The sequence below is a fragment of the Oncorhynchus masou genome, unplaced genomic scaffold, assembly GCF_036934945.1.
Source record: "Oncorhynchus masou masou isolate Uvic2021 unplaced genomic scaffold, UVic_Omas_1.1 unplaced_scaffold_2940, whole genome shotgun sequence".
NCBI lineage: Eukaryota > Metazoa > Chordata > Actinopteri > Salmoniformes > Salmonidae > Oncorhynchus > Oncorhynchus masou.
In genome coordinates, this window is record NW_027009360.1 from 16,548 (window position 1) to 44,475 (window position 27,928).

A 27,928-nucleotide genomic window follows, 5' to 3' on the forward strand; every position below is an offset into this window, starting at 1 on the left:
TCTATGTTGATCTTTGTTATGTCCTCTGTTGATCTTTGTTATGTCCTCTATGTTGATCTTTGTTATGTCCTCTATGTTGATCTTTGTTATGTCCTCTGTTGATCTTTGTTATGTCCTCTATGTTGATCTTTGTTAGGTCCTCTATGTTGATCTTTGTTATGTCCTCTATCTTTGTTAGGTCCTTCTGATCTTTGTTATGTCCTCTATGTTGATCTTTGTTATGTCCTCTATGTTGATCTTTGTTAGGTCCTCTATGTTGATCTTTGTTATGTCCTTTGTGTGTTGTTGATCTTTGTCATTTTCTCATGCACTACAACCATAATCAATAATAGCAGTGTTTACATCAGACTCCAGTACTCCAGAGAACATAATAAGCTGATTATATTGTGGTTGTTTTAGCCTATGAGACAAATAATGACAAGTTGTTCTATGTCATTTTTTACGTACGAAAACTATGTTCAGTTAAAGATGATACTAGAGCTTCATGGCTTCACTAGAGGTCAATATTTCAGACTATAACATTATTACCACAGTATATTATATATTTAGGGTAGCAGAAGCTTCATGTCTGTCACTAGAGGCCAATATTTCAGACTATAACATATTATTACTATAGTATATTCTATATTTAGGGTAGCAGAAGCTTCATGTCTGTCACTAGAGGCCAATATTTCAGACTATAACATATTATTACTATAGTATATTGTATATTTAGGGTAGCAGAAGCTTCATGTCTGTCACTAGAGGCCAATATTTCAGACTATAACATATTATTACTATAGTATATTGTATATTTAGGTAGCAGAAGCTTCATGTCTGTCACTAGAGGCCAATATTTCAGACTATAACATATTATTACTACAGTATATTGTATATTTAGGGTAGCAGTCTTACTAACCTTTTCAGACTATAACATATTATTACCAGTATATTGTTTTTAGCAGGAAGAATCTGTCCACTACCAGGATTTCTGGAAAACCTGGAGAGAAGCTTGAGACATGACTGACAGATCTATTTGCAACTGTAAATATTGATATATCATATGATAGTGAGAACCCACCTGTAGCACACCGTATGCTGTCCACGGTCCAACATGAGACTATAACATAGTTGAGATTCCTACAGTATATTGACTCCCAGGGATGTAGTCTCTCTCCTGAGGCCAATACCTGGTAATATATAATATATAATACTACAGTATATTGTATATTTAGGGTAGAGAAGTTCATGTCTGTCACTAGAGGCCAGATACCTGACTATAACATATATTACTAAGATATTGTATATTTAGGGGATGGAGTCTGTCTCCTGAGACAGGTATTTCCTATAACATATTATTACTACAGTATATAATATATAATATAGGGTAGCAGGAAGACTCATGTCTGTCATGAGTCTCTATTCCTGATTACTAGGTACCTGTATATAATATATAATATAAGAACTGACTCCCAGGGGGATGTAGTCTCTTTCCTGAGACAGGTACCTGGTAATATATAATATATAATACAGAACTGACTCCCAGGGGATGGAGAAGCTCTCCCTGAGACAAGTACCAATAATATATAATATAAGAACTATATTACTCCCAGGGGATGTATATCTCTCAGAGACAAGTACCTGGTAATATATAATATAAGAACTGACTCCCAGGGGATGAGTCTCTCTCCTGAGACAGGTACCTGGTAATATATAATATAAGAACTGACTCCCAGGGGATGTAGTCTCTTTGAGACAAGTACCTGGTAATATATAATATATAATATAAGAACTGACTCCCAGGGGATGGAGGTCTCTCTCCTGAGACAGGTACCTGGTAATATATAATATATAATATAAGAACTGACTCCCAGGATGTAGTCTCTCTCCTGAGACAAGTACCTGGTAATATATAATATATAATATAAGAACTGACTCCCCAGGGGATGTAGTCTCTCTCCTGAGACAGGTACCTGGTAATATATAATATAAGAACTGACTCCCAGGGGATGTAGTCTCTCTCCTGAGACAGGTACCTGGTAATATATAATATAAGAACTGACTCCCAGGGGATGTAGTCTCTCTCCTGAGACAAGTACCTGGTAATATATAATATATAGAACTGACTCCCAGGGGATGGAGTCTCTCTCCTGAGACAGGTACCTGGTAATATATAATAATATAGAACTGACTCCCAGGGGTAGTCTCTCTCCTGAGACAGGTACCTGGTAACGTATAATATATAATATAAGAACTGACTCCCAGGGGATGGAGTCTCTCTCCTGAGACAGGTACCTGGTAATATATAATATAAGAACTGACTCCCAGGGGATGTAGTCTCTCTCCTGAGACAGGTACCTGGTAATATATAATATATAGAACTGACTCCCAGGGGATGGAGGTCTCTCTCCTGAGACAGGTACCTGGTAATATATAATATATAATATAAGAACTGACTCCCAGGGATGTAGTCTCTCTCCTGAGACAGGTACCTGGTAATATATAATATATAATATAAGAACTGACTCCCAGGGGATGTAGTCTCTCTCCTGAGACAGGTACCTGGTAATATATAATATATAATATAAGAACTGACTCCCCAGGGGATGTAGTCTCTCTCCTGAGACAGGTACCTGGTAATATATAATATAAATATAAGAACTGACTCCCAGGGGATGTTGTCTCTCTCCTGAGACAGGTACCTGGTAATATATAATATAAGAACTGACTCCCAGGGGATGTAGTCTCTCTCCTGAGACAGGTACCTGGTAATATATAATATAAGAACTGACTCCCAGGGATGTAGTCTCTCTCCTGAGACAGGTACCTGGTAATATATAATATAATAACTGACTCCCAGGGGATGTAGTCTCTCTCCTGAGACAGGTACCTGGTAATATATAATATATAATATAAGAACTGACTCCAGGGGATGTTGTCTCTCTCCTGAGACAGGTACCTGGTAATATATAATATATAATAAGAACTGACTCCCAGGGGATGGAGTCTCTCTCCTGAGACAGGTACCTGGTAATATATAATATATAATATAAGAACTGACTCCCAGGGGATGGAGTCTCTCCTGAGACAGGTACCTGGTAATATATAATATAAGAACTGACTCCCAGGGGGGAGTCTCTCTCCTGAGACAGGTACCTGGTAATATATAATATAAGAACTGACTCCCAGGGGATGTAGTCTCTCTCCTGAGACAGGTACCTGGTAATATATAATATATAATATAACTGACTCCCAGGGGATGTAGTCTCTCTCCTGAGACAGGTACCTGGTAATATATAATATAAGAACTGACTCCCAGGGGATGGAGTCTCTCCCTGAGACAGGTACCTGGTAATATATAATATATAATATAAGAACTGACTCCCCAGGGGATGGAGTCTCTCTCCTGAGACAGGTACCTGGTAATATAATATATAATATAAGAACTGACTCCCAGGGGATGGAGTCTCTCTCCTGAGACAGGTACCTGGTAATATATAATATATAATATAATAACTGACTCCCAGGGATGTAGTCTCTCTCCTGAGACAGGTACCTGGTAATAATATATAATATAAGAACTGACTCCCAGGGGGATGTAGTCTCTCTCCTGAGACAGGTACCTGGTAATATATAATATAAGAACTGACTCCCAGATGGAGTCTCTCTCCTGAGACAGGTACCTGGTAATATATAATATAATATAAGAACTGACTCCCAGGGGATGTAGTCTCTCTCCTGAGACAGGTACCTGGTAATATATAATATATAATATAAGAACTGACTCCCAGGGGATGTAGTCTCTCTACTGAGACAGGTACCTGGTAATATATAATATAAGAACTGACTCCCAGGGGATGGAGTCTCTCTCCTGAGACAGGTACCTGGTAATATATAATATATAATATAAGAACTGACTCCCAGGGGATGGAGTCTCTCTCCTGAGACAGGTACCTGGTAATATATAATATATAATATAAGAACTGACTCCCAGGGGATGGAGTCTCTCTATCTGAGACAGGTACCTGGTAATATATAATATAAGAACTGACTCCCAGGGATGTAGTCTCTCCTGAGACAGGTACCTGGTAATATATAATATATAATATAAGAACTGACTCCCAGGGGATGGAGTCTCTCTCCTGAGACAGGTACCTGGTAATATATAATATAAGAACTGACTCCCCAGGGGATGAGTCTCTCTCCTGAGACAGGTACCTGGTAATATATAATATATAATATAAGAACTGACTCCCAGGGGGCGGAGTCTCTCTCCTGAGACAGGTACCTGGTAATATATAATATAAGAACTGACTCCCAGGGGAGTCTCTCTCCTGAGACAGGTACCTGGTAATATATAATATATAGAACTGACTCCCAGGGGATGGAGTCTCTCTCCTGAGACAGGTACCTGGTAATATATAATATAAGAACTGACTCCCAGGGGATGGAGTCTCTCTCCTGAGACAGGTACCTGGTAATATATAATATATAATATAAGAACTGACTCCCAGGGGATGTAGTCTCTCCTCTGAGACAGGTACCTGGTAATATATAATATAAGAACTGACTCCCAGGGGATGGAGTCTCTCTCCTGAGACAGGTACTTGGTAATATATAATATAAGAACTGACTCCCAGGGGGATGGAGTCTCTCCTGAGACAGGTACCTGGTAATATATAATATATAATATAAGAACTGACTCCCAGGGGATGTAGTCTCTCTCCTGAGACAGGTACCTGGTCATATATAATATAAGAACTGACTCCCAGGGGATGTAGTCTCTCTCCTGAGACAGGTACCTGGTAATATATAATATAATATAAGAACTGACTCCCAGGGGATGTAGTCTCTCTCCTGAGACAGGTACCTGGTAATATATAATATATAATATAAGAACTGACTCCCAGGGGATGGAGTCTCTCTCCTGAGACAGGTACCTGGTAATATATAATATAAGAACTGACTCCCAGGATGGAGTCTCCTGAGACAGGTACCTGGTAATATATAATATATAATAACTGACTCCCAGGGATGTAGTCTCTCTCCTGAGACAGGTACCTGGTAATATATAATATATAATATAAGAACTGACTCCCAGGGGATGGAGTCTCTCTCCTGAGACAGGTACCTGGTAATATATAATATAAGAACTGACTCCCAGGGATGTAGTCTCTCCCTGAGACAGGTACCTGGTAATATATAATATATAATATAAGAACTGACTCCCAGGGGATGTAGTCTCTATGCTGAGACAGGTACCTGGTAATATATAATATATAATATAAGAACTGACTCCCAGGGAATGGAGTCTCTCTCCTGAGACAGGTACCTGGTAATATATAATATATAATATAAGAACTGACTCCCAGGGGATGGAGTCTCTATACCTGAGACAGGTACCTGGTAATATATAATATATAATATAAGAACTGACTCCCAGGGGATGGAGTCTCTCTCCTGGAGACAGGTACCTGGTAATATATAATATAAGAACTGACTCCCAGGGGATGTAGTCTCTCTCCTGAGACAGGTACCTGGTAATATATAATATAAGAACTGACTCCCAGGGGATGGAGTCTCTCTCCTGAGACAGGTACCTGGTAATATATAATATAATATAACTGACTCCCAGGGGATGTAGTCTCTCTCCTGAGACAGGTACCTGGTAATATATAATATATAATATAAGAACTGACTCCCAGGGGATGGAGTCTCTCCTGAGACAGGTACCTGGTAATATATAATAATATAAGAACTGACTCCCAGGGGATGGAGTTTCTCTCCTGAGACAGGTACCTGGTAATATATAATATATAATATAAGAACTGACTCCCAGGGGCGGAGTCTCTCTCCTGAGACAGGTACCTGGTAATATATAATATAAGAACTGACTCCCAGGGGATGGAGTCTCTCTCCTGAGACAGGTACCTGGTAATATATAATATAAGAACTGACTCCCAGGAGGATGTAGTCTCTCTCCTGAGACAGGTACCTGGTAATATATAATATAAGAACTGACTCCCAGGGGATGGAGTCTCTCTCCTGAGACAGGTACCTGGTAATATATAATATATAATATAAGAACTGACTCCCAGGGGATGTAGTCTCTCTCCTGAGACAGGTACTGGTAATATATAATATAAGAACTGACTCCCAGGGGATGTAGTCTCTCTCCTGAGACAGGTACTTGGTAATATATAATATAAGAACTGACTCCCAGGGATGGAGTCTCTCTCCTGAGACAGGTACCTGGTAATATATAATATATAATATAAGAACTGACTCCCAGGGGATGTAGTCTCTCTCCTGAGACAGGTACCTGGTAATATATAATATATAATATAAGAACTGACTCCCAGGGATGTAGTCTCTCTCTGAGACAGGTACCTGGTAATATATAATATATAATATAAGAACTGACTCCCAGGGGATGTAGTCTCTCTCCTGAGACAGGTACCTGGTAATATATAATATAAATATAAGAACTGACTCCCAGGGGATGGTAGTCTCTCTCCTGAGACAGGTACCTGGTCATATATAATATAAGAACTGACTCCCAGGGATGTAGTCTCTCCCTGAGACAGGTACCTGGTAATATATAATATATAATATAAGAACTGACTCCCAGGGGATGGAGTCTCTCTCCTGAGACAGGTACCTGGTAATATATAATAATATAAATATAAGAACTGACTCCCAGGGGATGGAGTCTCTCTCCTGAGACAGGTACCTGGTAATATATAATATAAATATAAGAACTGACTCCCAGGGGATGGAGTCTCTCTCCTGAGACAGGTACCTGGTAATATATAATATAAGAACTGACTCCCAGGGGGATGTAGTCTCTCTCCTGAGACAGGTACCTGGTAATATATATAATAATATAAGAACTGACTCCCAGGGGATGGAGTCTCTCTCCTGAGACAGGTACCTGGTAATATATAATATATAATATAAGAACTGACTCCCAGGGATGTAGTCTCTCTCCTGAGACAGGTACCTGGTAATATATAATATATAATATAAGAACTGACTCCCAGGGGATGGAGTCTCTATACTGAGACAGGTACCTGGTAATATATAATATAAGAACTGACTCCCAGGGATGGAGTCTCTCTCCTGAGACAGGTACCTGGTAATATATAATATATAATATAAGAACTGACTCCCAGGGATGTAGTCTCTATACTGAGACAGGTACCTGGAAATATATAATATATAATATAAGAACTGACTCCCAGGGGATGGAGTCTCTCTCCTGAGACAGGTACCTGGTAATATATAATATAAGAACTGACTCCCAGGGGATGGAGTCTCTCTCCTGAGACAGGTACCTGGTAATATATAATATAAGAACTGACTCCCAGGGGATGTAGTCTCTCTCCTGAGACAGGTACCTGGTAATATATAATATATAATATTAGAACTGACTCCCAGGATGTAGTCTCTCCCTGAGACAGGTACCTGGTAATATATAATATATAATATAAGAACTGACTCCCAGGGGATGTTGTCTCTCTCCTGAGACAGGTACCTGGTAATATATAATATAAGAACTGACTCCCAGGATGGAGTTTCTCTCCTGAGACAGGTACCTGGTAATATATAATATATAATATATAGCTGACTCCCAGGGGATGTGTAGTCTCTCTCCTGAGACAGGTACCTGGTAATATATAATATAAGAATGACTCCCAGGGGAGTAGTCTCTCCTGAGACAGGTACCTGGTAATATATAATATAAGAACTGACTCCCAGGGGGATGGAGTCTCTCCTGAGACAGGTACCTGGTAATATATAATATAAGAACTGACTCCCAGGGGATGGAGTCTCTCTCCTGAGACAGGTACCTGGTAATATATAATATATAATATAAGAACTGACTCCCAGGGGATGTAGTCTCTCTCCTGAGACAGGTACCTGGTAATATATAATATAAGAACTGACTCCCAGGGGATGTAGTCTCTCTCCTGAGACAGGTACTTGGTAATATATAATATAAGAACTGACTCCCAGGGGATGGAGTCTCTCTCCTGAGACAGGTACCTGGTAATATATAATATAAAATATATAATAACTGACTCCCAGGGGGATGTAGTCTCTCTCCTGAGACAGGTACCTGGTAATATAATAATATATATAACTGACTCCCAGGGGATGTAGTCTCTCCCTGAGACAGGTACCTGGTAATATATAATATATAATATAAAGAACTGACTCCCAGGGGATGTAGTCTCTCTCCTGAGACAGGTACCTGGTAATATATAATATATAATATAAGAACTGACTCCCAGGGGATGGAGTCTCTCTCTGAGACAGGTACCTGGTAATATATAATATAAGAACTGACTCCCAGGGGATGTAGTCTCTATACTGAGACAGGTACCTGGTAATATATAATATAAGAACTGACTCCCAGGGGATGGAGTCTCTCTCCTGAGACAGGTACCTGGTAATATATAATATATAATATAAATGAACTGACTCCCAGGGGATGTAGTCTCTATACTGAGACAGGTACCTGGTAATATATATATATATAATATAAGAACTGACTCCCAGGGGATGGAGTCTCTCTCCCTGGATAACAGGTACCTGGTAATATATATAATATAAGAACTGACTCCCAGGGGATGTAGTCTCTCTCCTGAGACAGGTACCTATAATATATAATATAAGAACTAACTCCCAGGGATGTAGTCTCTCCTGAGACAGGTACCTGGTATATATATAATATAAGAACTATACTCCCAGGGGATGGATAATCTCTCCTGAGACAGGTATATGGTAATATATAATATAAGAACTGACTATAAGGATGTATATATCTCCTGAGACAGGTACCTGGTAATATATAATATAAGAACTGACTCCCAGGGGATGGATAATATAATAAATATATAACATATATAATTTAATAATATATAATATATAATATAAGAACTGACTCCCCAGGATGTAGTCTCTCTAATGAGACAGGTACCTGGTAATATATAATATAAGAACTGACTCCCCAGGGATGTAGTCTCTCTCCTGAGACAGGTACCTGGTAATATATAATATAAGAACTGACTCCCAGGGGATGGAGTCTCTCTCCTGAGACAGGTACCTGGTAATATATAATATATAATATAAGAACTGACTCCCAGGGGATGGAGTCTCTCTCCTGAGACAGGTACCTGGTAATATATAATATATAATATAAGAACTGACTCCCAGGGATGGAGTCTTCCTGAGACAGGTACCTGGTAATATATAATATAATATAAGAACTGACTCCCAGGGGATGTAGTCTCTCCTGAGACAGGTACCTGGTAATATATAATATATAATATAAGAACTGACTCCCAGGGATGGAGTCTCTCTATCTGAGACAGGTACCTGGTAATATATAATATAATATAAGAACTGACTCCCAGGGATGTAGTCTCTCTCCTGAGACAGGTACCTGGTAATATATAATATATTATAAGAACTGACTCCCAGGGGATGTAGTCTCTCTCCTGAGACAGGTACCTGGTAATATATAATATATAATATAAGAACTGACTCCCAGGGGCGTGAGTCTCTCTCCTGAGACAGGTACCTGGTAATATATAATATAAGAACTGACTCCCAGGGGATGGAGTCTCTCCCTGAGACAGGTACCTGGTAATATATAATATATAATATAAGAACTGACTCCCAGGGGATGTAGTCTCTCTCCTGAGACAGGTACCTGGTAATATATAATATAAGAACTGACTCCCAGGGGATGTAGTCTCTCCTGAGACAGGTACTTGGTAATATATAATATAAGAACTGACTCCCAGGGGATGGAGTCTCTCCCTGAGACAGGTACCTGGTAATATATAATATATAATATAAGAACTGACTCCCAGGGGATGTAGTCTCTCTCCTGAGACAGGTACCTGGTAATATATAATATAAGAACTGACTCCCAGGGGATGTAGTCTCTCTCCTGAGACAGGTACCTGGTAATATATAATATATAATATAAGAACTGACTCCCAGGGGATGTAGTCTTCTCCTGAGACAGGTACCTGGTAATATATAATATATAATATAAGAGCTGACTCCCAGGGATGGAGTCTCTCTCCTGAGACAGGTACCTGGTAATATATAATATAAGAACTGACTCCCAGGGGATGTAGTCTCTATACTGAGACAGGTACCTGGTAATATATAATATAAGAACTGACTCCCAGGGGATGGGAGTCTCTCTCCTGAGACAGGTACCTGGTAATATATAATATATAATATAAGAACTGACTCCCAGGGGATGTAGTCTCTATACTGAGACAGGTACCTGGAAATATATAATATATAATATAAGAACTGACTCCCAGGGGATGGAGTCTCTCTCCTGAGACAGGTACCTGGTAATATATAATATAAGAACTGACTCCCAGGGGATGTAGTCTCTCTCCTGAGACAGGTACCTGGTAATATATAATATAATATAAGAACTGACTCCCAGGGGATGGAGTCTCTCTCCTGAGACAGGTACCTGGTAATATATAATATATAATATAAGAATGACTCCCAGGGGATGTAGTCTCTCTCCTGAGACAGGTACCTGGTAATATATAATATATAATATAAGAACTGACTCCCAGGGGATGTAGTCTCTCTCCTGAGACAGGTACCTGGTAATATATAATATAAGAACTGACTCCCAGGGGATGGAGTCTCTCTATAATGAGACAGGTACCTGGTAATATATAATATAAGAACTGACTCCCAGGGGATGTAGTCTCTCTCCTGAGACAGGTACCTGGTAATATATAATATATATATAAGAACTGACTCCCAGGGGATGTAGTCTCTCTCCTGAGACAGGTACCTGGTAATATATAATATATAATATAAGAACTGACTCCCAGGGATGGTCTCTCTATCTGAGACAGGTACCTGGTAATATATAATATAAGAACTGACTCCCAGGGGATGGAGTCTCTCTCCTGAGACAGGTACCTGGTAATATATAATATATAATATAAGAACTGACTCCCAGGGGATGGAGTCTCTCTCCTGAGACAGGTACCTGGTAATATATAATATATAATATAAGAACTCCCCAGGGGATGTAGTCTCTCTCCTGAGATTAGGTATGGTAATATATAATATAAGAACTGACTCCCAGGGGATGGAGTCTCTCTCCTGAGACAGGTACCTGGTAATATATAATATAAGAACTGACTCCCAGGGGATGTAGTCTCTCTCCTGAGACAGGTACCTGGTAATATATAATATATAATATAAGAACTGACTCCCAGGGATGGAGTCTCTCTCCTGAGACAGGTACCTGGTAATATATAATATATAATATAAGAACTGACTCCCAGGGGATGTAGTCTCTCTCCTGAGACAGGTACCTGGTAATATATAATATATAATATAAGAACTGACTCCCAGGGGATGGAGTCTCTCTCCTGAGACAGGTACCTGGTAATATATAATATATAATATAAGAACTGACTCCCCAGGGGATGTAGTCTCTATACTGAGACAGGTACCTGGTAATATATAATATAAGAACTGACTCCCAGGGATGGAGTCTCTCTCCTGAGACAGGTACCTGGTAATATATAATATATAATAACTGACTCCCAGGGATGTAGTCTCTCTCCTGAGACAGGTACCTGGTAATATATAATATATAATATATAACTGACTCCCAGGGGATGTAGTCTCTCCTGAGACAGGTACCTGGTAATATATAATATAAGAACTGACTCCCAGGGGATGTAGTCTCTCCCTGAGACAGGTACCTGTAATATATAATATAAGAACTGACTCCCAGGGGATGGAGTCTCTCTCCTGAGACAGGTACCTGGTAATATATAATATAAGAACTGACTCCCAGGGATGTAGTCTCTCTCCTGAGACAGGTACCTGGTAATATATAATATAAGAACTGACTCCCAGGGGATGGAGTCTCTCCTGAGACAGGTACCTGGTAATATATAATATAAGAACTGACTCCCAGGGGGATGGAGTCTCCTCCTGAGACAGGTACCTGGTAATATATAATATATAATATAAGAACTGACTCCCAGGGGATGGAGTCTCTCTCCTGAGACAGGTACCTGGTAATATATAATATATAATATAAGAACTGACTCCCAGGGGATGGAGTCTCTCTCCTGAGACAGGTACCTGGTAATATATAATATATATAACTGACTCCCAGGGGATAAGTCTCCTGAGACAGGTACCTGGTAATATATAATATATAATATAAGAACTACTCCCAGGGGATGTAGTCTCTCTCCTGAGACAGGTACCTGGTAATATATAATATATAATAATGACTCCCAGGGATGTAGTCTCTCTCCTGAGACAGGTACCTGGTAATATATAATATATAATATAAGAACTGACTCCCAGGGGATGTAGTCTATATCCTGAGACAGGTACCTAATAATATATAATATATAATATAAGAACTGACTCCCAGGGGATGGAGTCTCTCTCCTGAGACAGGTACCTGGTAATATATAATATATATAAGAACTGACTCCCAGGGGATGGAGTCTCTCTCCTAGACAGGTACCTGGTAATATATAATATATATATATAATTTAACTGACTCCCAGGGGATGTAGTATCTCTAATGAGACAGGTACCTGGTAATATATATATATAATATAAGAACTGACTCCCAGGGGATGTATATCTCTCTATATGATACAGGTATATAATAATATATAATATATAATATAAGAACTGACTCCCAGGGATGTAGTCTCTAATCCTGAGACAGGTACCTGGTAATAATATAATATATAATATAATAACTGACTCCCAGGGATGGAGTCTATCTCCTGAGACAGGTACCTGGTAATATATAATATATATAACTGACTCCCAGGATGTAGTCTCTATATGAGACAGGTACCTGGTATATATATAATATAAGAACTGACTCCCAGGGATGGAGTCTCTCTCCTGAGACAGGTACCTGGTAATATATAATATATATATATAACTAATATATAGGGATATATATAATCTATCTGAGACAGGTACCTGGTAATATATAATATATATATAACTGACTATATATATGGAGTCTATCTCCTGAGACAGGTACCTGGTAATATATAATATATAATATAAGAACTGACTCCCAGGGGATGTAGTCTCTCCCTGAGACAGGTACCTGGTAATATATAATATAAGAACTGACTCCCAGGGGATGGTATACTCTCCTGAGACAGGTACCTGGTAATATATAATATAATATAATAACTGACTCCCAGGGGATGTAGTCTCTCCTGAGACAGGTACCTGGTAATATATAATATAAGAACTGACTCCCAGGGGATGGAGTCTATCTATGAGACAGGTACCTGGTAATATATAATATATATATATAATAACTGACTCCCAGGGGATGTAGTCTCTATCCTGAGACAGGTACCTGGTAATATATAATATATATAACTAACTCCCAGGGGATGGAGTCTATCTCCTAGACAGGTACCTATAATATATATATATATATAAGAACTGACTATATATATATATAGTCTATATATGAGACAGGTACCTGGTAATATATATATATAATATAAGAACTGACTCCCAGGGGATGTATATAGTCTATATAATGAGACAGGTACCTATAATATATATATAATATAAGAACTGATTATATAGGGGATATATATATCTATATGAGACAGGTACCTATAATATATAATATATAATATATATAATACTCCCAGGGGATGTATAATCTATCCTGAGACAGGTACCTGGTAATATATATATATAATATAAGAACTATATATAGTCTCTCTCCTGAGACATACCTGGTAATATATATATATATATATATAGAACTGACTCCCAGGGGATATAGTATCTCTATGAGACAGGTACCTGGTAATATATAATATATAATATAAGAATATATACTATATATATATATAAATCTAATATATATACAGGTACCTGGTAATATATATATATAATATAAGAACTGACTCCCCAGGGATGGAGTCTCTATATATATATACAGGTACCTATAATATATAATATATAATATAAGAACTATATAATATATAGTCTCTCTATATGAGACAGGTATATGGTAATATATAACTGACTATATATATATAATATATATATATATATATGTATATATATATAGACATATACCTATAATATATAATATATATATAATATATATATATATAGTATATCTATATATAGGTATATGGTAATATATATATATATATAAGAATGATAATAGGGGATATAGTATCTATATATATAGGTATATAATATATAATATAAGAACTGATATAGGGGATGGATATATATATAGACAGGTATATAATAATATATAATATATATATATATATATACTGATCCCATATATGTATATATATATGAGACATATATAATATATATATATATAATATAAGAATATAATCCCATATATATATATATATATATATATATACCTATATATATATAATATATATATAATATATAATAGGGGATGGATATCTCTCCTATACAGGTACCTGGTAATATATAATATATAATATAAGAACTGACTCCCAGGGATGTAGTCTAATCCTGAGACAGGTACCTATATAATATATAATATAAGAACTGACTCCCAGGGGATGTAGTCTCTCTCCTGAGACAGGTACCTGGTAATATATAATATAATAACTGACTCCCAGGGGATGGAGTCTCTATCTGAGACAGGTACCTGGTAATATATAATATATAATATAAGAACTGACTCCCAGGGGATGGAGTATCTCTATCTGAGACAGGTACCTGGTAATATATAATATAAGAACTGACTCCCATATATATGTATCTCTATATGAGACAGGTACCTGGTAATATATAATATATAATATAAGAACTGACTCCCAGGGGATGGAGTATCTCTCCTGAGACAGGTACCTGGTAATATATAATATATATAAATAACTGACTCCCAGGGATATAGTCTATATATGAGACAGGTACCTGGTAATATATAATATATAGAACTGACTCCCAGGGGATAAGTCTATCTAAGACAGATACCTGGTAATATAATATATATAAGAACTGACTATAGGGGATGGAGTCTATCTATCTGAGACAGGTACCTGGTAATATATAATATATAATATACTGACTCCCAGGGGATGGAGTCTATCTCCTGAGACAGGTACCTGGTAATATATATATATATATAATAACTGACTCCCAGGGGATGTAGTCTCTATCCTGAGACAGGTACCTGGTAATATATAATATATATAACTACTCCCATATAATAAAGTCTCTATATGAGACAGGTATAATATATATATAATATATATATAAGAACTGACTCCCATATATGGAGTCTCTCTCTGAGACAGGTACCTGGTAATATATAATATAAGAACTGACTCCCAGGGGATGTAGTCTCTCTCCTGAGACAGGTACCTGGTAATATATAATATAAGAACTGACTCCCAGGGGATGTAGTCTCTCTCCTGAGACAGGTACCTGGTAATATATAATATATAATATAAGAACTGACTCCCAGGGGATGTAGTCTCTCTCCTGAGACAGGTACCTGGTAATATATAATATAAGAACTGACTCCCAGGGGATGTAGTCTCTCCCTGAGACAGGTACCTGGTAATATATAATATAAAGAACTATATCCCAGGGGATGGAGTCTCTCTCCTGAGACAGGTACCTGGTAATATATAATATATAATATAAGAACTGACTCCCAGGGATGGAGTCTATCCCTGAGACAGGTAATATAATATATATATAATATAAGAACTGACTATAAGGGATGTAGTCTCTCTCCTGAGACAGGTACCTGGTAATATATAATATATAATATAAGAACTGACTCCCAGGGATGTAGTCTCTCTTCTGAGACAGGTACCTGGTAATATATAATATATAATATAAGAACTGACTCCCAGGGGATGGAGTCTCTCTCCTGAGACAGGTACCTGGTAATATATAATATAAGAACTGACTCCCAGGGATGTAGTCTCTCTAATGAGACAGGTACCTGGTAATATATATAATATATAAGAACTGACTCCCAGGGGATGTAGTCTCTCTCCTGAGACAGGTACCTGGTAATATATAATATATAATAAATATATGACTCCCAGGGATGTATCTCTATTCCTGAGACAGGTACCTGGTATATATATATATATAAGAACTGACTCCAGGGGATAATAGTCTCTCTCCTGAGACAGGTACCTGGTAATATATAATATAAGAACTGACTCCCAGGGGATGGATATAATCTATGAGACAGGTACCTGGTAATATAAATAATAAAGAACTGACTCCCAGGGGATGTAGTCTCTCTCCTGAGACAGGTACCTGGTAATATATAATATATAATATAAGAACTGACTCCCAGGGATGGAGTCTCTCCTGAGACAGGTACCTGGTAATATATAATATAAGAACTGACTCCCAGGGGGCGTAGTCTCTCTCCTGAGACAGGTACCTGGTAATATAATATATATATAAGAACTGACTCCCAGGGGATGTAGTCTCTCTCCTGAGACAGGTACCTGGTAATATATAATATATAATATAAGAACTGACTCCCAGGGGATGGTGTCTCTCTCCTGAGACAGGTACCTGGTAATATATAATATAAGAACTGACTCCCAGGGGATGGAGTCTTCTCCTGAGACAGGTACCTGGTAATATATAATATAAGAACTGACTCCCAGGGGATGTAGTCTCTCTCCTGAGACAGGTACCTGGTAATATATAATATATAATATAATAACTATATAATATGTAGTCTATCTCCTGAGACAGGTACCTGGTAATATATAATATATATATATTATAACTGACTCCCAGGGGATGGAATCTCTCTCCTGAGACAGCTACCTGGTAATATATAATATATAATATAAGAACTGACTCCCAGGGGATGTAGTCTCTCTCCTGAGACAGGTACCTGGTAATATATAATATATAATATAAGAACTGACTCCCAGGGATATGAGTCTCTCTATCTGAGACAGGTACCTGGTAATATATAATATAAGAACTGACTCCCAGGGGATGGAGTCTCTCCTGAGACAGGTACCTGTAATATATAATATATATATAAGAACTGACTATAATGGAGTCTCTCTAATATATGAGACAGGTACCTAATAATATATAATATATAATATAAGAACTGACTCCCAGGGGATGAGTATCTCTCCTGAGACAGGTACCTAATAATATATATAATATAAGAACTGACTCCCAGGGGATATAATATATCCTGAGACAGGTACCTGGTAATATATAATATAATAACTGACTCCCAGGGGATGGAGTCTCTCTCCTGAGACAGGTACCTGGTAATATATAATATATAATATAAGAATAACTCCCAGGGATGGAGTCTCTCTCCTGAGACAGGTACCTGGTAATATATAATATAAGAACTGACTCCCATATATATGTCCCAGGGGATCTCTCTATCTGAGACAGGTACCTGGTAATATATAATATAAGAACTGACTCCCAGGGGATAGTCTCTCCTGAGACAGGTACCTGGTAATATATAATATATAATATATAGAACTGACTCCCAGGGGATGTATCTCTCTCCTGAGACAGGTACCTGGTAATATATAATATAAGAACTGACTCCCAGGGGATGGTTTCTCTCCTGAGACAGGTACCTGGTAATATATAATATATAATATAAGAACTGACTCCCAGGGGATGTAGTCTCTCTCCTGAGACAGGTACCTGGTAATATATAATATATAATATAAGAACTGACTCCCAGGGATATAGTATATCTATAGACAGGTACCTGGTAATATATAATATAAGAACTGACTCCCAGGGGATGTATATCTCTACTGAGACAGGTATATATAATATATAATATATAATATAATAACTGACTATATATATATCTCTATCCTGAGACAGGTACCTGGTAATATATATATATATAATATATAATAGAACTGACTCCCAGGGGATAGTCTTATATCCTGAGACAGGTACCTGGTAATATATAATATAAGAACTGACTCCCAGGTATAATATCTCCTAATATATATAATATATATAATATATAATATAAGAACTGACTCCCAGGGGATGGAGTCTCTCCTGAGACAGGTACCTGGTAATATATATATATAAGAACTGACTCCCAGGGATGTAGTCTCTCTCCTGAGACAGGTACCTGGTAATATATAATATAAGAACTGACTCCCAGGGGATGTAGTCTCTCTCCTGAGACAGGTACCTGGTAATATATAATATATAATATAAGAACTGACTCCCAGGGATGTATCTCTAATCCTAGACAGGTACCTGGTAATATATAATATATATAATAACTACTCCCAGGGGATGTAGTCTCTCTCCTGAGACAGGTACCTGGTAATATATAATATAAGAACTGACTCCCATATATATATCTCTCTCCTGAGACAGGTACCTGGTAATATATAATATATAATATAAGAACTGACTCCCAGGGGATATATAGTCTCTATCCTGAGACAGGTACCTGGTAATATATAATATATAATATATATACTATACTATATATATATAGTCTATATATATACAGGTACCTGGTATATATAATATATAATATAAGAATATATGACTCCCCAGGGATGTAGTCTCTATATATACATACCTGGTAATATATAATATATAATATAATATATATATAATAATATATATATATATGGAGTCTCTCTATAGACAGGTATATATAATATATATATATAAGAACTACTCCCAGGGGATGTAGTCTCTCTCCTGAGACAGGTACCTGGTAATATATAATATATAATATAAGATATATACTAGGGGATGGAGTCTCTCTCCTGAGACAGGTACCTGGTAATATATAATATATAATATATAGAACTGACTCCCAGGGGATGTAGTCTCTCTCCTGAGACAGGTACCTGGTAATATATAATATAAGAACTGATTATATAGGGGATGTAGTCTATCTCCTAGACAGGTACCTGGTAATATATAATATAAGAACTGACTCCCAGGGATGGAGTCTCTCTCCTGAGACAGGTACCTGGTAATATATAATATATAATATAAGAACTGACTCCCCAGGGGATGTAGTCTCTCTCCTGAGACAGGTACCTGGTAATATATAATATAAGAACTGACTCCCAGGGGATGGAGTCTCTCTCCTGAGACAGGTACCTGGTAATATATAATATATAATATAAGAACTGACTCCCAGGGGATGGAGTCTCTATCCTGAGACAGGTACCTGGTAATATATAATATATAATATAAGAACTGACTCCCAGGGGATGGAGTCTCTCTCCTGAGACAGGTACCTGGTAATATATAATATAAGAACTGACTCCCAGGGGATGTAGTCTCTCTCCTGAGACAGGTACCTGGTAATATATAATATAATATAAGAACTGACTCCCAAGGGGCGGAGTCTCTCTATCTGAGACAGGTACCTGGTAATATATAATATATAATATAAGAACTGACTCCCAGGGGCGGAATCTCTATCCTGAGACAGGTACCTGGTAATATATAATATAAGAACTGACTCCCAGGGATGTAGTCTCTCCTGAGACAGGTACCTGGTAATATATAATATATATATATAATAACTGACTCCCAGGGGATGGAGTCTCTCTCTGAGACAGGTACCTGGTAATATATAATATATAATATAAGAACTGACTCCCAGGGGATGTAGTCTATCTCCTGAGACAGGTACCTGGTAATATATAATATAAGAACTGACTCCCAGGGGATGTAGTCTCTCCTGAGACAGGTACCTTAATATATAATATATATATATAAGAACTGACTCCCAGGGGATGGAGTCTCTCTATGAGACAGGTACCTGGTAATATATAATATATAATATAAGAACTGACTCCCAGGGGATGTAGTCTCTCTCCTGAGACAGGTACCTGGTAATATATAATATAAGAACTGACTCCCAGGGGATGTAGTCTCTCTCCTGAGACAGGTACCTGGTAATATATAATATATAATATAAGAACTGACTCCCAGGGGATGTAGTCTCTCTCCTGAGACAGGTACCTGGTAATATATAATATATAATATAAGAACTGACTCCCAGGGGATGTAGTCTCTATCCTGAGACAGGTACCTGGTAATATATAATATAAGAACTGACTCCCAGGGGATGTAGTCTCTCTCCTGAGACAGGTACCTGGTAATATATAATATATAATATAAGAACTGACTCCCAGGGATGGAGTCTCTCTCCTGAGACAGGTACCTGGTAATATATAATATATAATATAAGAACTGACTCCCAGGGGATGTAGTCTCTCTACTGAGACAGGTACCTGGAAATATATAATATATAATATAAGAACTGACTCCCAGGGGATGGAGTCTCTCTCCTGAGACAGGTACCTGGTAATATATAATATAAATAACTGACTCCCAGGGGATGGAGTCTCTCTCCTGAGACAGGTACCTGGTAATATATAATATAAGAACTGACTCCCAGGGGATGTAGTCTCTATACTGAGACAGGTACCTGGTAATATAATATAAATATAAGAACTGACTCCCAGGGGATGGAGTCTCTCTCCTGAGACAGGTACCTGGTAATATATAATATAAGAACTGACTCCCAGGGGATGTAGTCTCTCTCCTGAGACAGGTACCTGGTAATATATAATATATAATATAAGAACTGACTCCCAGGGGATGGAGTCTCTCTCCTGAGACAGGTACCTGGTAATATATAATATATAATATAATAACTGACTCCCAGGGGATGTAGTCTCTCTCCTGAGACAGGTACCTGGTAATATATAATATATAATAATAATAACTGACTCCCAGGGGATGTAGTCTATAATGAGACAGGTACCTGGTAATATATAATATATAATATAAGAACTGACTCCCAGGGGATGGAGTCTCTCTCCTGAGACAGGTACCTGGTAATATATAATATATAATATAAGAACTGACTCCCAGGGGATGTAGTCTCTCTCCTGAGACAGGTACCTGGTAATATATAATATATAATATAAGAACTGACTCCCAGGGGATGTAGTCTCTCTCCTGAGACAGGTACCTGGTAATATATAATATATAATATAAGAACTGACTCCCAGGGGATGGTCTCTCCTGAGACAGGTACCTGGTAATATATAATATATAATATAAGAACTGACTCCCAGGGATGTAGTCTCTCTCCTGAGACAGGTACCTGGTAATATATAATATAATATAAGAACTGACTCCCAGGGGATGGAGTCTCTCTCCTGAGACAGGTACCTATATAATATATAATATATAATATAATAATAATATAATATATAGTGACTAGTCTCTCTCTCCTGAGACAGGTACCTGGTAATATATAATATATAATATAAGAACTGACTCCCAGGGATGGAGTCTCTCTCTGAGACAGGTACCTGGTAATATATAATATATATTTTAACTGACTCCCAGGGGATAATAATATAATATATCCTGAGACAGGTATGGTAATATATAATATAAGAACTGACTCCCAGGGGATGGAGTCTCTCTCCTGAGACAGGTACCTGGTAATATATAATATATAGAACTGACTCCCAGGGGATGTAGTCTCTCTCCTGAGACAGGTACCTGGTAATATATAATATATAATATAAGAACTGACTCCCAGGGGATGTAGTCTCTCTCCTGAGACAGGTACCTGGTAATATATAATATAATATAAGAACTGACTCCCAGGGGATGGAGTCTCTCTCCTGAGACAGGTACCTGGTAATATATAATATAAGAACTGACTCCCAGGGGGATGGAGTCTCTCTCCTGAGACAGGTACCTGGTAATATATAATATATAATATAAGAACTGACTCCCAGGGGATGGAGTCTCTCTCCTGAGACAGGTACCTGGTAATATATAATATATAATATATAACTGACTCCCAGGGGATGGAGTCTCTCTCCTGAGACAGGTACCTGGTAATATATATATATATAAGAACTGACTCCCAGGGGCGGAGTCTCTCTCCTGAGACAGGTACCTGGTAATATATAATATAAGAACTGACTCCCAGGGGATGTAGTCTCTCTCCTGAGACAGGTACCTGGTAATATATAATATATAATATAAGAACTGACTCCCAGGGGATGTAGTCTCTCTATCTGAGACAGGTACCTGGTAATATATAATATAAGAACTGACTCCCAGGGGATGGAGTTTCTCTCCTGAGACAGGTACCTGGTAATATATAATATATAATATAAGAACTGACTCCCAGGGGATGTAGTCTCTCCCTGAGACAGGTACCTGGTAATATATAATATATATATAAGAACTGACTCCCAGGGGATGGAGTCTCTCCTGAGACAGGTACCTGGTAATATATAATATAAGAACTGACTCCCAGGGGATGTAGTCTCTCTCCTGAGACAGGTACCTGGTAATATATAATATAAGAACTGACTCCCAGGGGATGGAGTCTCTCTCCTGAGACAGGTACCTGGTAATATATAATATATAATATAAGAACTGACTCCCAGGGGATGTAGTCTCTCTCCTGAGACAGGTACCTGGTAATATATAATATATAGAACTGACTCCCAGGGGATGTAGTCTCTCTCCTGAGACAGGTACTTGGTAATATATAATATATATATATACTGACTCCCAGGGGATGGAGTCTCTCTCCTGAGACAGGTACCTGGTAATATATAATATATAATATAAGAACTGACTCCCAGGGGATGTAGTCTCTCTCCTGAGACAGGTACCTGGTAATATATAATATAAGAACTGACTCCCAGGGGATGTAAGTCTCTCTCCTGAGACAGGTACCTGGTAATATATAATATATAATATAAGAACTGACTCCCAGGGGATGTAGTCTCTATAAATGAGACAGGTACCTGGTAATATATAATATATAATATAAGAACTGACTCCCAGGGGATGGAGTCTCTCTCCTGAGACAGGTACCTGGTAATATATAATATAAGAACTGACTCCCAGGGGATGTAGTCTCTATACTGAGACAGGTACCTGGTAATATATAATATATAATATAATAACTGACTCCCAGGGGATGGAGTCTCTCTCCTGAGACAGGTACCTATAATATATATATATAATATATAGATATGACTCCCAGGGGATGTATCTCTATATAATGATATAAATATATAATATATAATATATAATATAATAATAACTCCCAGGGGATGTAGTCTCTATATATAATGAGACAGGTATGGTAATATATAATATAAGAATAACTCCCAGGGGGATGTAGTCTCTCTAAGACAGGTACCTGGTAATATATAATATAAATATAGAACTGACTCCCAGGGGATGTAGTCTATATCCTGAGACAGGTACCTGGTAATATATAATATAATATAATAACTCCCAGGGGATGGTGTCTCTCTCCTGAGACATACCTGGTAATATATATATATAAGAACTGACTCCCAGGATATATAGTCTATCTCCTGAGACAGGTACCTGGTAATATATAATATAATAACTGACTCCCAGGGGGATGGAGTCTCTCTCCTGAGACAGGTACCTGGTAATATATAATATATAATATAAGATATGACTCCCAGGGGATGTAGTCTCTCTCCTGAGACAGGTACCTATAATATATAATATATATTATATATAATATATAATATGATCCCAGGGGATGTAGTCTCTCTATATATAGGTACCTGGTAATAATATATAAATATAAGAATGACTCCCAATGGAGTCTCTCTCCTGAGACAGGTACCTGGTAATATATAATATATAATATAAGATATGACTCCCAGGGGATGTAGTCTCTCTCCTGAGACAGGTACCTGGTAATATATAATATATAATATAAGAACTGACTCCCCAGGGGACTAGTCTCTCTATCTGAGACAGGTACCTGGTAATATATAATATAAGAACTGACTCCCAGGGGATGTAGTCTCTATCCTAAGACAGGTACCTGGTAATATATAATATATAATATAAGAACTGACTCCCAGGGGATTAGTCTCTCTATCTGAGACAGGTACCTGGTAATATATAATATATAATATAAAGACTCTAGGGGGATGGAGTCTCTCTCCTGAGACAGGTACCTGGTAATATATAATATAAGAACTGACTCCCCAGGGGATGGGTCTCTCTCCTGAGACAGGTACCTGGTAATATATAATATATAATATAAGATGACTCCCAGGGGATGGAGTCTCTCTATCTGAGACAGGTACCTATAATATATAATATATAATATAAGAACTGACTCCCAGGATATAGTCTCTCTATATGAGACAGGTACCTGGTAATATATAATAATGTATAAAATACTGACTCCCATAATGACTAGTCTCTCTCCTGAGACAGGTACCTGGTAATATATAATATAAGAACTGACTCCCAGGGGATGGAGTCTCTCTCCTGAGACAGGTACCTGGTAATATATAATATATAATATAAGAACTGACTCCCAGGGGATGTCTAGTCTCTCTCCTGAGACAGGTACCTGGTAATATATAATATATAATAACTATACTCCCAGGGGATGTAGTCTCTCTATGAGACAGGTACTTGGTAATATATAATATATAATATAACTGACTCCCAGGGGATGGAGTCTCTCTCCTGAGACAGGTACCTGGTAATATATAATATATAATATAAGAACTGACTCCCAGGGGATGTAGTCTAATCTCCTGAGACAGGTACCTGGTAATATATAATATATAAATATATAGATACTCCCAGGGGATATCTCTCTCCTGAGACAGGTATATAATATATAATATAATAACTGACTCCCATATGTATATATCTATACTGAGAATAGGTACCTAATAATATATAATAATATAATAATACTGACTCCCAGGGGATGGAGTCTCTCTCCTGAGATATACCTGGTAATATATAATATATAATATAAGAACTATATTATATAGTCTCTAATATAATATAGGTACCTGGAAATATATAATATATAATATAAGAACTGACTCCCAGGGGATGGAGTCTCTCTCCTGAGACAGGTACCTGGTAATATATAATATAAGAACTGACTCCCAGGGGGCCAGTCTCTCTCCTGAATACAGGTACCTGGTAATATATAATATAAGAACTGACTCCCAGGGGATGGAGTCTCTATATCCTGAGACAGGTACCTGGTAATATATAATATAAGAACTGACTCCCAGGGGATGTAGTCTCTCTCCTGAGACAGGTACCTGGTAATATATAATATATAATATAAAACTGACTCCCAGGGGATGTAGTCTCTCTCCTGAGACAGGTACCTGGTAATATATAATATAGAACTGACTCCCAGGGGATGGAGTCTCTCTATCTGAGACAGGTACCTGGTAATATATAATATAAGAACTGACTCCCAGGGATGTAGTCTCTCTCCTGAGACAGGTACCTGGTAATATATAATATATAATATAAGAACTGACTCCCAGGGGGTATAAATATCTCTCTCCTGAGACAGGTACTATATAATATAAGAACTGACTCCCAGGGATGTAGTCTCTCTCCTGAGACAGGTACCTGGTAATATATAATATAAATATATACTCCCAGGGATAATAGTCTCTAATCCTGAGACAGGTACCTGGTAATATATATATATAGAACTGACTCCCAGGGGCGTAGTCTATCTCCTGAGACAGGTACCTGGTAATATATATATATAAGAACTGACTCCCAGGGGATGGAGTCTCTCTCCTGAGACAGGTACCTGGTAATATATAATATATAATATAAGAACTGACTCCCAGGGGATAGTCTCTCTCCTGAGACAGGTACCTGGTAATATATAATATAGAACTGACTCCCAGGGATGTAGTCTCTCTCCTGAGACATATATACCTGGTAATATAATATATAATATAAGAACTGACTCCCAGGGGATGTAGTCTCTCTCCTGAGACAGGTACCTGGTAATATATAATATATAATATAAATCTGACTCCCAGGGGATGGAGTCTCTCTCCTGAGACAGGTACCTGGTAATATATAATATAAATATATGAACTGACTCCCAGGGATGTAGTCTCTATACTGAGACAGGTACCTGGTAATATATAATATAAGAACTGACTCCCAGGGGATGGAGTCTCTCTCCTGAGACAGGTACCTGGTAATATATAATATATAATATAAGAACTGACTCCCAGGGATGTAGTCTCTATACTGAGACAGGTACCTGGAAATATATAATATATAATATAAGAACTGACTCCCAGGGGATGGAGTCTCTCTCCTGAGACAGGTACCTGGTAATATATAATATAAGAACTGACTCCCCAGGGGATGTAGTCTCTCTCCCCTGAGACAGGTACCTGGTAATATATAATATATAATATAAGACTGACTCCCAGGATGTAGTCTCTCCTGAGACAGGTACCTGGTAATATATAATATAAGAACTGACTCCCAGGGGATGGTGTCTCTCTCCTGAGACAGGTACCTGGTAATATATAATATAAGAACTGACTCCCAGGGGATGTAGTCTCTCCCTGAGACAGGTACCTGGTAATATATAATATAAGAACTGACTCCCAGGGGATGGAGTCTCTCTCCTGAGACAGGTACCTGGTAATATATAATATATAATATAAGAACTGACTCCCAGGGGATGTAGTCTCTCTCTGAGACAGGTACCTGGTAATATATAATATATAATATAAGAACTGACTCCCAGGGGATGGTGTCTCTCTCCTGAGACAGCTACCTGGTAATATATAATATATAATATAAGAACTGACTCCCAGGGGACGAGACAGTCTCTCCCTGAGACAGGTACCTGGTAATATATAATATATAATATAAGAACTGACTCCCAGGGGATGTAGTCTCTCTCCTGAGACAGCTACCTGGTAATATATAATATATAATATAAGAACTGACTCCCAGGGGATGGAGTCTCTCTCCTGAGACAGCTACCTGGTAATATATAATATATAATATAAGAACTGACTCCCAGGGGATGGTGTCTCTCTCCTGAGACAGCTACCTGGTAATATATAATATATAATATAAGAACTGACTCCCAGGGGATGGGAGTCTCTCCTGAGACAGGTACCTGGTAATATATAATATATAATATAAGAACTGACTCCCAGGGGATGGAGTCTCTCTCCTGAGACAGGTACCTGGTAATATATAATATAAGAACTGACTCCCAGGGGATGGAGTCTCTCTCCTGAGACAGGTACCTGGTAATATATAATATATAATATAAGAACTGACTCCCAGGGGATGGAGTCTCTCTCCTGAGACAGGTACCTGGTAATATATAATATAGAACTGACTCCCCAGGGGACGGAGTCTCTCCCTGAGACAGGTACCTGGTAATATATAATATATAATATAAGAACTGACTCCCAGGGGGATGGAGTCTCTCCTGAGACAGGTACCTGGTAATATATAATATATAATATAAGAACTGACTCCCAGGGGATGTTGTCTCTCTCCTGAGACAGGTACCTGGTAATATATAATATAAGAACTGACTCCCAGGGGGATGTAGTCTCTCTCTCCTGAGACAGGTACCTGGTAATATATAATATAAGAACTGACTCCCAGGGGCGGAGTCTCTCTCCTGAGACAGGTACCTGGTAATATATAATATAAGAACTGACTCCCAGGGATGGAGTCTCTCCTGAGACAGGTACCTGGTAATATATAATCTGTATAGTAGAATATATTACTCTAGTTACCTGGTGGTCCTCAGAGCTAATGTCGTGTTGATCACCTTGGCCCTGGAAACACACAACAATATGACAGCACAACCACATCAGCTCCCAGCTTCCACACAGTTCACCAGGAAATACAGTAGGTGGGGGGTAAGAAAGAGCTTTACCTGGCCAGATTGAAGGCATCATCCACTATTTGAGCTCTGTTAATTAAAGGAATGACC

At 38.0% G+C, this 27,928-nt stretch overlaps 1 long non-coding RNA gene across 1 annotated transcript; it reads right to left on the reverse strand.

Moving 5' to 3' along the window:
- Positions 1-1,933: 1,933 nt before the first annotated feature.
- On the reverse strand, positions 1,934-27,928 carry LOC135534040 (uncharacterized). Its single transcript, XR_010454622.1, has 3 exons — positions 27,872-27,928; positions 27,729-27,770; positions 1,934-2,078 (listed from the first exon to the last, which is right to left on the reverse strand). It is a non-coding gene; the product is annotated as an uncharacterized LOC135534040 (long non-coding RNA).